This window comes from Uloborus diversus, chromosome 9 (genome assembly GCF_026930045.1).
Source record: "Uloborus diversus isolate 005 chromosome 9, Udiv.v.3.1, whole genome shotgun sequence".
Lineage (NCBI taxonomy): Eukaryota > Metazoa > Arthropoda > Arachnida > Araneae > Uloboridae > Uloborus > Uloborus diversus.
This window is the reverse complement of record NC_072739.1, coordinates 145,645,191-145,660,322: the sequence shown is the minus strand read 5'-3', so window position 1 is coordinate 145,660,322 and position 15,132 is coordinate 145,645,191. Positions and strand designations below refer to the sequence as shown.

The 15,132-nt window shown below is 41.6% G+C and overlaps 1 protein-coding gene across 1 annotated transcript in view; it reads right to left on the bottom strand.

Moving 5' to 3' along the window:
* LOC129230549 (probable cationic amino acid transporter) overlaps positions 1 to 15,132 on the bottom strand; it is a 110,071-nt gene that overhangs the window by 7,563 nt on the left and 87,376 nt on the right. The gene's annotated exons all lie outside the window — the stretch shown is intronic.

The window sequence follows — 15,132 nt, the reverse complement described above, 5'->3', positions numbered from 1 at the left end:
CAACGTTGTACAGATGTAGCTTCCCTCTGCTTCTCTTCTTCGGTCCTTTACGAGCAGCACAGGCGTCACAAGAATGGCACCACTTCTCCACGTCATCCTTCGCCTTGCTCCAGAAGAAGCGCTCCCGAACTTTATTGAGGGTTTTCAAGACACCAAAATGTCCTCCAGTCGCACTACTATGTATTTCTTTCAAAACATCTGAAATCCTTGATCGGGGAAGTAGTAACTGCCACCTAGATGTTTTACCGTCGTCAGATTCCCATTTCCGGTGTAGCACGCCGTTCCGTAAATGGAGTGAGTTCCATAAAGTCCAGTATCTTTTTGTTGCAGGACTAAAGATGGAAACGTCCTGCCAGCTAGGTCGCCGACTGTCACTCTCCATGAACTCCAAAATTGGTTTTATGTCGGGGTCTTTAAGTTGATCTTTTCGAACTTGGTCGTCACTCCATGGATCAGGTTCTGATGATATTGGAGTCACTGTCACCTGATAGGCGGTAGGGCTAGTCGTTCCATACTGTTTCTCGATTCGGGAACAATAGTGGCAGTTCTCAGGACAGGGTCTCCTTGATAAAGCGTCAGCATTACCGTGAGATAACCCTTTTCGATGCTTGATCTCCATGTCATATTCCTGGAGCCGCTGTATCCATCTGGCTATCTGGCCTTCCGGATTTTTGAAGTTCAAAAGCCAAGTTAATGAGGCATGATCTGTCCGAAGCAGAAATTTTCGGCCGTAGAGGTAATGATGGAAGTGTTCTACAGCTTTCACTATGGCCAGTAACTCCTTTCTGGTGACGCAGTAATTTCGCTCCGACTTTGATAAGCATTTGCTCCAGTAAGCGATGACATGTTCATTTCCGTCAATTTCTTGGGATAAAACAGCTCCGATGCCCTCGTTGCTCGCATCAGTGTCCAGGATGAAGGATTTTTCAGGCTGAGGATAGGCGAGGATAGGCGTTGATGTTAAAGCCTCCTTCAGTCGTAGAAATGCATCTTCGCATTCTTTGGACCATTCGAACTTCTGCTTGCTCTCCGTCAGCTTATGCAAAGGTCGTGCAATGTTGGAAAATTCCTTTACAAACTTCCTGTAGTAGGTGCAGAGCCCCAGGAAACTTCGCAGCTGATGGATGTTTTCGGGACGACTCCAACTCTTGACAGCAGACACCTTTTCTGGATCGGTTTGTACACCTTCAGAAGAGATGATGTGACCAAGGTAGTTCACTTCCCGGCGGAACAAATTACATTTGGACGGGCTTAACTTCAGATTGGCTTCCTTAAGCTTTTGCAGCACCTTCCTAAGATTTGCCAAATGTTCTTCGAAACTGCGTCCCACGATGATGATATCGTCTAAATAAACCAGACAGGATTCGTAGGAAAGTCCTCTTAACACTGTCTCCATAAGACGCTCGAACGTAGCTGGTGCATTGCAGAGGCCGAAGGGCATCACTTTAAACTGCCATAAGCCTTGTCCAGTTGTAAACGCTGTCTTCTCTCGGTCATCAGGGTGTATTTCAACCTGCCAGTAGCCGCTCTTCAAGTCCAGGGTCGAAAACCACTTGTGTCCGGAAAGAGTGTCCAAGGTGTCGTCTATCCGTGGAAGAGGGTAACTGTCTTTCTTGGTGATTTCATTCAGCCGTCGGTAATCTACACAAAATCTGGTGGAGCCATCTTTCTTTCGGACCAAGACGATGGGAGAGGCCCAAGGACTGGATGAAGGTTCGATTACATCATTCTCCTTCATCTCTTTCAGGAGGGTCACAACCTCTTCCTTCTTGGCGAACGGTAGTCGTCTTGGATGCTGTTTAATAGGGGGGTGTTCTCCAGTGTAGATCCTATGCTGCGTTAAATTCGTACGGCCAACATCCTCCGATGTAGATGAAAACAGATGCTTGAAGTCATCCACCAATTGTTCCGCAGCAGTTCTTTGGTCTTTCGTTAAAGGTGCACTCCCAATTAACTTCGATGTCAAGGACTCAGAAGACACAGTCTCGGGGGAATTGATTCTTCTAATGATGCAGTTTACTGGAGTACAAGTTGCTAACACTTCACCTTTCCGGATATTCCTTGGCCTTTCACTCACGTTGGCGACTCTCACGGGAATTACATCCTTAGAAAGGTCCACAAGCGTAGATGCTACCAGCACTCCTTTTAGGCTATTGCTTAGGTTAGGGTATTCAATGAGTCCAAATCGAAAACTATTGGTTTCTTCAATGGAGCCAGGTATTAATGATTCTGACCTTGAGGGAATCGATAAATCTGTTCGGGCTATTATTTGATGAGCGGATTTTACATCACTTTCTGCGGGGAAAACAGCTATGTCTTCTCTCATCGAGTGCAGCTCATTAGTCTTGAAGTCGAGAGTGAAGTCATATTTCTTTAAAAAGTCCAATCCGAGAATGAAGGGGTCCGTGATATTAGCGACGAATGCCGTATGATGGTAGGTGGCATTCCCAAACACTATTTCCAAGTCCACTTTACCGTCAATCTCAATTTTGTCACCTGTCACAGTCTGGAGACTTACGCGTGGCGAGGTCCACAGCAGTTTCAATCCAAATTCACGAGCCACATCTGTCCTAATGATTGTCACATTGGCTCCAGTGTCAACAATCAGTCTGCAGGGGTTCCCATTTACATGTGCGTAAATGAAAAGTCCATCACTGCCACTACTAGAAGAGGAAATCTGCAGAGCTTTAGTGGTGGTGATTTCCTTCCCTCGCGTAGCTTGGCGAGCCGGACAACTCCTTCGCAGGTGTCCTTCACTACCGCATTTCCAGCACTTCTGCTCTTGTTTCTTTTGGGCTGTTATGCTGCTCAAATGTCTTGTCAAGTCACCGAGTTGTCTCTCAAGTTCAGCGAGGTGGGACGACCTGGAATCAGACTCATCAGCTTCCTGAGTCCGGATTAGATGGCGATCCACACGGGTTGCTTCTTGGGCGGCCTCGTATCTCATCGCATACACAACGGCAGAACTCAGGTCTTTGACATCCGCCATCCGTAGAGCTTTCTGGATTTCCGGATCTCGAACCCCGTCGATGTAGTAGTTGAGTGCCAGGTTGTCTCGAACATCCGCAGGACAGTCGCAAAAAGCAAGATGAGACAGTCTTTCGATGTCCGCCGCGAGCTCTTGCAGGGTTTCTCCGGTTCTCTGGAAACGGGACTTCAACTGGAGTCGGCTGAAATCTTTCTGGCACTTCTCACCGAAGCGAAGCTCCAACGCAGATGTGAGGGCGGCGAAATCCAGGCGCTGGCCGTCCGGAAGGTTCTGAAGAATGTCCGCTGCGTCACCTCTCAGGGATGCTGCAAGATGGCAGGCCTTGGTAGCAGAGTCCCATCCGTTCGCTTCCGCCACTATCATGAACTGAGTTTTGTAAACCTGCCACGAAGTTTTCCCATCAAATGTGGCAAGTTTAATGGACGGTCGAGCAACCGATGTGGGAGCGCCAAACTGTACAGAGCTGCTTTCCGCCGCCAATCTCCTTTCCAGGTCTTTAAAGATGTCTTCTTTAAGTTGATGAAATTTTCTATCTTCTTCTTCCAGTTTATTTTCTACAGCATTGCATCGGCCTTCCACGGAACTTAATTTTTCTTCAAATTTCTCTTCGATAGCATCAACTCGATGCTCTATCTCATTAAATTTATTTTCCATCACAGTCTTTACCGAAGTAAGATCGTTTTTAATTTCCTCTTGGTTAGAAACTAGGTCATTTTTCAGCACCGTTAAATCACTTTTCAATTGGTTTTGATTAGCCGCCATATCATTTTTTAATTGTTCTTGATTAGCTGCCATATCATTTTTTAATTGTTCTTGATTAGCTGCCATATCATTTTTTAATTGTTCTTGATTAGCTGCCATATCATTTTTTAATTGTTCTTGATTAGCTGTAAAACTTGCAGTCAAGTCACTTTTTAATTGTTCTTGATTGGCTGTAAAACTTGCAGTCAAGTCACTTTTTAATTGTTCTTGATTAGCCGCCATATCACTCTTCACAGAGGTGATTGCGTCAAGAAGTTGTTTTAATTGTTCATCCATTGCGCGAGTAATCACCATAAAAACAAAGTCTATAAATTCAAACAGTCTTTATGAAAAAATGTCCAAAGTCACACTTACTCCAAGAAAATCCAGAAGAAGCCCCACGTTGGGCGCCAATTGTAACGGATTCGGTGCGACTTCCACTTTCTTGAAATGAAGACACAGTTCTTGATAAAAACACAGGAAATTTATTTACACTATGTACAGGAGAAACCGTTAACAACTGCTAAATTATTCATCAGCAATTATCACACAACACCGTAAACTCAACGTTTACACACGCATTTACTTCCAAATACGAAAACAACACAGCGAAATGCCTCGCTATAAACAGAGCAAAATGCTATCAGTTCGAAATATCAATCGAAACTCCTCCCTTTATCCATCGCTAACGGCTTTTATAAACATCGAAGAATTTTCCACAACATTCTTTCTGCTTCCAGAAATGCGTAGACCGTTTTACAACTACACTTCCATTGATAAAATCAGTGAATGAAATAAGAAAAAAAAGAATAAGGGGTTGTATACTTTAGCCATATGTTAAGGGGTTGTATATTCATTACGGGAAACTATTTACAGGTTACGTTACTACAATAATTACTATTTACAGAATTTGTAACAAAATTTAAGGTCATGGAAAGTCAGTTTTGAACAACATGATTGGACATTAACAGATGTAACAAAAGGAAATTAAATTGTCTTATAAGTAGTAACCAATGAAAGAAACAAAATCGCAAATAAATGTTGCTTACATATGCTACGAAGGATCTATTCAAAGTTTTGAGTTCAACTTTATGTATTGATTAAATTTGCCTGTAAACAATATTTTTTCCAACTTGGCTTAAAAAAATGTTGATTTTCTTATTAGTAAGTTTTCTGCTTTTGCATTTTTAACAATTTGTTAAACGGGATCAGTGTTGTTGCGTAGGATATGTATTACATTTCAGATTTGAATTATAACAGAAGCATCTGAAGAGAAATTTAGTTCAAAAATCAAACTCGCTTAAAAAACGAAGTATAGTTTCAGCTTGCAAATGACTGTGACATACAGTAGCTGTGATATACAACAAAAGGTATGGGACAAAAGATATGTTTTTCTGTCCCCAGTGTTTTTATAGGTAAGCCAAATTTCTTAATGATTTGATTCAGTAATTTGCAGCTTTAGTCATCCTTCATGGTGTGTAACTGATAATATATGTGAAAATCGTAAATTAAAAAAATTCCAAAGTGAAACTGAAAGCAGAATTTTTGATATAAGCTGTCTAAAATTCAAGTTTTTAACTTTTGATTTAGATGTATATGATATTGTACCCAGGGGTGATTGTGTTTCGGTATTTTACCGAATTTCCGGTATTTTCGGAAGTATTTCCGGTATTTTTATGTCCGAAAATACCGGAATTATGTTGTTGTTTTTTTGTTATGCTTTTATCTCCCTACCTCCGCAATATTTTTTACTATGTAATACTCATCAAACATACCTGCAAGAGCCTTAAGATGGACACCTATATCGCTTAAGATGGACATATGTCAAGATAATTTGTATAACACCAGCTCAAAAGTAACTTTGTAACCCATTAAAAATTTAATCAAATGTACACACAATATTTTGACTCAGAACTATTTAATACTATGGCAAAGGTGCACTTAAGTAGTAGGGGCCAAAGATTACTCCCCCCCTCCCCCCGTTCTCGCTTTGAAACTTTCAGGTATTGTTTGATGAACTCACAATCACCCCTGATTGTACCACACAAAAATGCTCCGATAACTCAGTGGCTATTAGAAGAATTACGTGCAGAAAATTTGAGTTCCTATACTGTCCTTGGCTTTTAAATTACAATATTGTTATTTCCTTTTCTTTAATAGGTGTATTGAAATGACTTTATACTTTCAGTAACTTTGCACAAACATGCAAGTTTGCTCTAAATAGTCATGCTCTGAGAATGTTCCAGAAATTTGAATATGTTGTGCTTCGTATGTGAAGAACGAAGCTGATTCCTTCGGTCTATTGTATATGCAAAACTCACTTGCATAATCCTTAAACTTTAACGGATTAGAATTCAATTTTACATGTGAAGATACTGTTACAAATCCTGTAAATAGTAATTATTGTAGGAACGTAACCTGTAAATAGTTTCCCGTAATGAATATACAACCCCTTTTCATATGGCTAAAGCATACGACACCTATTTCCTTTTCTTTTCATTGATAAAATTTGATAACGGTCAACGCATTTCTCGAAGCAGAAAGAATGTTGTTGAAAATGCTTCGATGTTTATAAAAGCCGTTAGCGATGGATAAACAGGGGAGTTTCGATTGATATTTCGAACTGGGGGGGAGAGCATTTTGCTCTGTTTATAGCGAGGCATTTCGCTGTGTTGTTTTCGTATTTGGAAGTAAATACGTGTGTAAACGTTGAGTTTACGGTGTTGTGTGATAATTGCTTAATTGCTGATGAATAATTTAGCTATGTTGAAGATCTTTCCTGTACATAGTGTAAATAAATTTTCTGTGTTTTTATCAAGAACTGTGTTTTCATTTCAAGAAAGCGGAAGTCGCACCGAATCCGTTACAATTTGGCGCCCAACGTGGGGCTACTTCAGGACTTTCTTGCAGTAAGTGTGACTTTGGACATTTTTTCATAAAGACTTTTTAAATTTGGACTTTATTTTTATGGTGATTACTCGCGCAATGGATGAACAATTAAAACAACTGCTTGATGCAATCAACTCTGTGAAGAGTGATATGGCGGCTAATCAAGAACAATTAAAAAATGATATGGCGGCTAATCAAGAACAATTAAAAAATGATATGGCGGCTAATCAAGAACAATTAAAAAATGATATGGCGGCTAATCAAGAACAATGGAAAAGTGATTTAATGGTGCTGAAAAAGGATTTAGCTTCTAACCAAGAGGAAATTAAAAACGACCTTACTTCGGTAAAGACTGTGATGGAAAATAAATTTAATGAGATAGAGCATCGAGTTGATGCTTTTGATGAAAAATTTGAAACAGTAGAAAACCGTATCGCAACAGTTGAGAATCATGTGGATGAGAAAATTAAAGACACGGAAAGGAGATTGGCGACCGCGGAGAGCAGCTCTGTACAGTTTTGCGCTCCCACATCTGTTGCTCGACCGTCCATTAAACTGGCCACATTTGATGGGAAAAGTTCGTGGCAGGTTTACAAAACTCAATTCATGATAGTGGCGGAAGCGAACGGATGGGACTCTGCTACCAACAAGGCCTGTCATCTTGCAGCATCCCTGAGAGGTGACGCAGCGGACATTCTCCAGACCCTTCCGGACAGCCAGCACCTGGATTTCGCCGCCCTCACAGCTGCGTTGGAGCTTCGCTTCGGTGAGAAGTGCCAGAAAGATTTCAGCCGACTCCAGTTGAAGTCCCGTTTCCAGAAAACTGGGGAAACCCTGCAAGAGCTTGCGGCGGACATCGAGAGACTGTCTCATCTTGATTTTTACGACTGCCCTGCGGATGTTCGAGACAACCTGGCACTCAACTACTACATCGACGGGGTTCGAGATCCGGAAATCCAGAAAGCTCTACGGATGGCGGATGTCAAAGACCTGAATTCTGCCGTTGTGTATGCGATGAGATACGAGGCCGCCCAAGAAGCAACCCGTGTGGATCGCCATCTAATCCGGACTCAGGAAGCTGATGAGTCTGATTCCAGGTCGTCCCACCTCGCTGAACTTGAGAGACAACTCGGTGACTTGACAAGACATTTGAGCAGCATAGCAGCCCAAAAGAAACAAGAGCAGAAGTGCTGGAAATGCGGTAGTGAAGGACACCTGCGAAGGAGTTGTCCGGCTCGCCAAGCTACGCGAGGGAAGGAAATCACCACCACTAAAGCTCTGCAGATTTCCTCTTCTAGTAGTGGCAGTGATGGACTTTTCATTTACGCACATGTAAATGGGAACCCCTGCAGACTGATTGTTGACACTGGAGCCAATGTGACAATCATTAGGACAGATGTGGCTCGTGAATTTGGATTGAAACTGCTGTGGACATCGCCACGCGTAAGTCTCCAGACTGTGACAGGTGACAAAATTGAGATTGACGGTAAAGTGGACTTGGAAATAGTGTTTGGGAATGCCACCTACCATCATACGGCAGTCGTCGCTAATATCACGGACCCCTTCATTCTCGGATTGGACTTTTTGAAGAAATATGACTTCACTCTCGACTTCAAGACTAATGAGCTGCACTCGATGAGAGAAGACATAGCCGTTTTCCCTGCAGAGAGTGATGTAAAATCCGCTCATCAAATAATAGCTCAAACAGATTTATCGATTCCCTCAAGGTCAGAATCATTAATACCTGGCTCCCTTGAAGAAAGCAATAGTTTTCGATTTGGACTCATTGAATACCCTAACCTAAGCAATAGCCTAAAAGGAGTACTGGTAGCATCTACGCTTGTGGACCTTTCTAAGGATGTAATTCCTGTGAGAGTCGCCAACGTGAGTGAAAGGCCAAGGAATATCCGAAAAGGTGAAGTGTTGGCAACTTGTACTCCAGTAAACTGCATCATTAGAAGAATCAATTCCCCTGAGACTGTGTCTTCTGTGTCCTTGACGTCGAAGTTAATTGGGGTAGCGCCATTATCGAAAGATCAAAGAACTGCTGCGGAACAATTGGTGGACGACTTCAAGCATCTGTTTTCATCTACATCGGAGGATGTGGGCCGGACGAATTTAACGCAGCATAGGATCTACACTGGAGAACACCCCCCTATTAAACAGCATCCAAGACGACTACCGTTTGCCAAGAAGGAAGAGGTTGAGACCCTCCTGAAAGAGATGAAGGAGAATGATGTAATCGAACCTTCATCCAGTCCTTGGGCCTCTCCCATCGTCTTGGTCCGAAAGAAAGATGGCTCCACCAGATTTTGTGTCGATTACCGGCGGCTGAATGAAATCACCAAGAAAGACAGTTACCCTCTTCCACGGATAGACGACACCTTAGACACTCTTTCCGGACACAAGTGGTTTTCGACCCTGGACTTGAAGAGCGGCTACTAGCAGGTTGAGATACACCCTGATGACCGAGAGAAGACAGCGTTTACAACTGGACAAGGCTTATGGCAGTTTAAAGTGATGCCCTTCGGCCTCTGCAATGCACCAGCTACGTTCGAGCGTCTTATGGAGACAGTGTTAAGAGGACTTTCTAACGAATCCTGTCTGGTCTACTTAGACGATATCATCATCGTGGGACGCAGCTTCGAAGAACATCTGGCAAATCTTAGGAAGGTGCTGCAAAAGCTTAAGGAAGCCAATCTGAAGTTAAGCCCGTCCAAATGTAATTTGTTCCGCCGGGAAGTGAACTACCTTGGTCACATCATCTCTTCTGAGGGTGTACAAACCGATCCAGAGAAGGTATCTGCGGTCAAGAGTTGGAGTCGTCCCGAAAACATCCATCAGCTGCGAAGTTTCCTGGGGCTCTGCACGTACTACAGGAAGTTTGTGAAGGGTTTTTCCAACATTGCACGACCTTTGCATAAGCTGACGGAGAGCAAGCAAAAGTTCGAATGGTCCAAAGAATGCGAAGATGCATTTTTACGACTGAAGGAGGCTTTAACATCAACGACTATCCTCGCCTATCCTCAGCCTGAAAAATCCTTCATCCTGGACACTGATGCGAGCAACGAGGGCATCGGAGCTGTTTTATCCCAAGAAATTGACGGAAATGAACATGTCATCGCTTACTGGAGCAAATGCTTATCAAAGTCGGAGCGAAATTACTGCGTCACCAGAAAGGAGTTACTGGCCATAGTGAAAGCTGTAGAACACTTCCATCATTACCTCTACGGCCGAAAATTTCTGCTTCGGACGGATCATGATTCATTAACTTGGCTTTTGAACTTAAAAAATCCGGAAGGCCAGATAGCCAGATGGATACAGCGGCTCCAGGAATATGACATGGAGATCAAGCATCGAAAAGGGTTATCTCACGGTAATGCTGACGCTTTATCAAGGAGACCCTGTCCTGAGAACTGCCACTATTGTTCCCGAATCGAGAAACAGTATGGAACGACTAGCTCTACCGCCTATCAGGTGACAGTGACTCCAACATCATCAGAACCTGATCCATGGAGTGATGACCAAGTTCGAAAAGATCAACTTGAAGACCCCGACATAAAACCAATTTTAGAGTTCATGGAAAGTGACAGTCGACGCCCTAGCTGGCAGGACGTTACCATCTTCAGTCCTGCAACAAAAAGATACTGGGCTTTATGGAACTCACTCCATTTACGGAACGGCGTGCTACACCGGAAATGGGAATCTGACGACGGCAAAACATCTAGGTGGCAGTTACTACTTCCCCGATCAAGGATTTCAGATGTTCTGAAAGAAATACATAGTAGTGCGACTGGAGGACATTTTGGTGTGTTGAAAACCCTCAATAAAGTTCGGGAGCGCTTCTTCTGGAGCAAGGCGAAGGATGACGTGGAGAAGTGGTGCCATTCTTGTGACGCCTGTGCTGCTCGTAAAGGACCGAAGAAGAGAAGCAGAGGGAAGCTACATCTGTACAACGTTGGAGCTCCTTTCGAACGAATTGGGATCGACATCCTGGGTCCTCTACCAAGAACTGCTGATGGGAACAAATACATTCTTGTTTCCATCGACTACTTCACCAAATGGCCGGAAGCATATCCCATTCCAGATCAAGAAGCTACCACCGTAGCAGAGACTCTAGTCCAACATTGGATCTCGAGATACGGAACACCTTTGCAGATTCATTCCGATCAAGGGAGGAATTTAATCTCTGCTGTGTTTAAGGGCCTATGTCAAATTCTCGGAATTGAGAAAACTAGGACAACACCACTACACCCACAATCGGACGGCATGGTGGAGAGATTTAACCGCACAATCCTGAATAATCTCTCGCTTATGGTATCCAGAAATCAACAGGATTGGGACAAGAAGCTACCTTTGTTCCTGCTGGCTTACCGCAGTGCTGTCCACGAGACCGCCGGATATGCCCCATCTCAGATGCTCTTTGGACGAGAGCTTCGGCTACCTTGTGATCTCGTCTTCGGTCGTCCTCCGGATGCGCCTTCATCGCCTGGGGAGTACATCCAGGATCTCCAGGCCCGGTTGGAAGACGTTCATAACTTCGCACGAGAGCGAATCAACATCGCGGCGGAGAAGATGAAGACCAGATACGACACAAGGTCTACTGGACATGAATTCAACGAAGGCGACAAGGTTTGGTTATGGAATCCCATCCGACGGAAAGGTCTTTCACCCAAATTGCAGTCGCATTGGGATGGAACCTACAAAGTCCTTAACCGACTAAATGACGTCGTAGTGAGGATCCAAAAATCACCTAATGCAAAACCTAGGGTTATACATTATGATCGGTTAGCCCCATACTATGGCCATAGTTCATGAGTATTACGTAAACAACCATGGTTGATAACATAAAAGTTGTAGATAATTTTTGCTTTTAATGTTTAGTAATATTTCTTGTTATTATTGTGTTTTCTGTATCTGTTAGTTATTAATTAATGTGTATATTTGTAAACTTGTGATAGAAGTTTGGCACCCTTTCTGGGGATTGTACTGCCCGGGACGTGCAGTCCTTAGGAAGGGGGCAATGTTGCAAATCCTGTAAATAGTAATTATTGTAGGAACGTAACCTGTAAATAGTTTCCCGTAATGAATATACAACCCCTTTTCATATGGCTAAAGTATACGACACCTATTTCCTTTTCTTTTCATTGATAAAATTTGATAACGGTCAACGCATTTCTCGAAGCAGAAAGAATGTTGTGGGAAATGCTTCGATGTTTATAAAAGCCGTTAGCGATGGATAAACAGGGGAGTTTCGATTGATATTTCGAACTGGAGAGCATTTTGCTCTGTTTATAGCGAGGCATTTCGCTGTGTTGTTTTCGTATTTGGAAGTAAATACGTGTGTAAACGTTGAGTTTACGGTGTTGTGTGATAATTGCTTAATTGCTGATGAATAATTTAGCAGTTGTTGAAGATCTTTCCTGTACATAGTGTAAATAAATTTCCTGTGTTTTTATCAAGAACTGTGTTTTCATTTCAAGAAAGCGGAAGTCGCACCGAATCCGTTACAATACTATTATTATTTTTATCTGCTAGGAGACGCCTTAGCGCACTCGTCTTTTAGAAAACGGGTAAAGAAGCTTCATATTTGCAATACGCACAAGTTTGGAACTTTAAAATCAACTGCTAACCACATAGTAAAGAACTGGAAGGGTGATAACGGTGGGCGTATCTTCCAAGGTGAAACGCACCATGAAAAATGGTTCTTGGTCAAGACACGTAAATTCGAAAGAAGTCAGTTGCTGAACCAGGCAAAAGTGCGATTCAAATATACAAAATCGTATCTGAACTCACTGCGCACGAACGCAATATAACATGTCGTTTGGACTCGGCTGGATCGCATGCACGGGTACCAACTAAAAACCTCTCATTCAGCAAAGAAATGAAGGACCCGATGAAAATCCACAAGGAACAGGATAACCTAACATGGATAGCCAAAGATAGGAGGAGGGGGAATTTCGATTAATGAATCCAAATTCAATGACCAACGCTCGTTTCGCCATGCGAAAGGCGCCAGATTGGTCTTCGGTACCATCATCCATCATGAAAACCCGGTAATTGATCAGTAAGCGTCCGTGGAGCTTTCCATCAAGATGGTATCATGCCCCTAGATACTCCATACATCGATGGTATTATGGATCAAAATGTTATAAAAATGTTTACCTACGTCCATCACTAAAACATAGAAACTGATCAGCAAGCGTGTATGGAGCTTTCCATCAAGATGGTATCATGCCACAAGTACACATGAGATTATGGATCACAATGTTGATAAAAACATTTTGTACAAAATGCTACCTTGTGCTCGTAAAAAAACGTTTCGTCGATGGCAGTTTCAGTAGCATATCTGCGCGAAGCACACGTCCAAAATGACGACAAATTTTCTTACAGTTAAGAAGATTTTCATATGCCACGTCACCTAAACTCAGACCAGTCGAACATTTTTGGAGCACACCGAGTGAAAATATAGGAAAAGGAACCATTCTTCAAAGAGCAGAATTTTAGAATTTTCAATCGGAATATGCCGAAATCTCTAGGTCTAGGTTCATTTTAGAAAGCATTGTTAATGCCATGTTCATACGATATACTACAGTCCTCGAAGCAAAATATATGTTACTATAAGCATTAAATCTATACTAACCCTAGAGAAGTCGCGCTTCGGTCGATTCCCCGCCCGTTGTCAGATATTTCGCTCTATCCCACCACCAATTAGTCTAATAATGGGACCCATCTGTGTAGCTGTAGGTCAGACTCTCCCCAGCCCACACACTTAGTTCTGAGAATTTTCTTCGGTATTTCAAGGTTGCATAGCTTTTGGAAATGTTTGTTGGTCATTTAGACCAATAGCGCGCCATCCTAGTCAGGTGTCATTTTCTTCCCGGCACTTCCTTTCTTCTGCTTTCGTCTCACGGATCGCTAGGGCGGGGAAAAGACCGAAGCGCGAGCACTAGCGTAACAAAAGGAAACGCGACTTCTCTAGGGATAATACGTATTATAAAGAGATAGGGCGGATTTTTGTGTGTTTGTAATCTTTCGGAACCACTGCACCTATTTGAAAAATTCCTTTACTATATGAAATGTGCTTTTTTTATTGAGTAACATAGGCTATAATTCGAAAAAATCCGATTAATATTTCTTTTTTTATTCCAATTTAGGCCCAAAATTCCCATCCCACAGTTTTATTGTCTCACAGTTTTATTTTTGATACCTTTGGAAAAAGCAACATTTTTTACTCCAGATCTCTTTCGATCTATGGTCGAAAAACTTAGCTTCTATCTTCGTTACAAGCGTTTTTAAATCAAGTTCGAAAAATGTCATTTTCATTCAGGTGTCAACAATTTTATTTTCGCATTTCCACGGTTGCGCTATTTGAATCATTGTTTCTTTCCTTATTTTGCATTTAATTTCTTAAACGTATTTTATTTCGTGTTTCCATAGTTACGCTTTTAAAATTCATCTTTCACATTTTAATTTTTTAAAAGTATTTTAATATCTGTAGTCATTGTTTGGAAGGGTAATTTTGCACGGTGTTTTATTTTCTTTTATTTAAGTCTGATTGTTGAATATGTGTCACTTGACACAATTTTTATTCTCAAGGTAGACTGGGCAACGCAACTCTTAATATACGTATAAAGATTTGAAAGCTACTGTTAATGTGATTTTATCCTTTTTGTTGGTTTGGCAGAACATTTATTATTGCCAAAGAAAAAACATCCGCTTCATTCGTAAAGGGCTGTTCCAGTAGCTTGGTCGCTTGGCGTGTTAGGCGCTGAGCAGTTCAGTCTAGGATTATTGTTTTAAAGCAACCGTAAATGTAATTCATTGTTTTGGCGATTTGTGTTGAAAGAAAATAAACTTTTGATTTGTTTTTATCCGAGCCAAATGTACGAGCTTTTCTTCTTTTTTTCTGACGATGATTTTTGAATGTTCCACGGGATGTTTTTTTTTTTTTTTCGTTAGACGGATGGATTATGATAGCGTGGTTGCTGGGCGAGTTTGGCGATAAACAATAAAGTTGCGGAATTATTTTTACATTTGGAAGATATTATTTGATATATTTTTTGTTTATTTTGCGAAATATTTTAAATTGCAGTAAAAACCACTTCACCCGCTAAATAGAGTTTTAAAGCAACTATAAATCTATTTTACTGATATGACGAAAGTTTTAAATTCCAAAGAAATTTTAATAGGTTTTTGTTTTTGAAAAAGTGTGTACGCATTTTATACAAAGAAAAATGATCATTTCACATTAGAGTAGGAGGGGGCGTCAATTTTTTTTACTCAACGGACTTAAATTAAATTTTTAGCATGGGCATCGCTGTGCGGGTATTGTTAGTGTTACTATTTATTTTGTCACCTTCAGTCGATTAATTTCAATAACAGTTCTGAAAACCTGCATCGTCTCAAAACGTTTGCTTAAATAGTTTTGCAAGTTTTTGAATCATTTTTAATTTATTTATGTTTAATCAATAGTTCTGATATTGCATTTTTCTGAGCTTTTGAAAAACTAG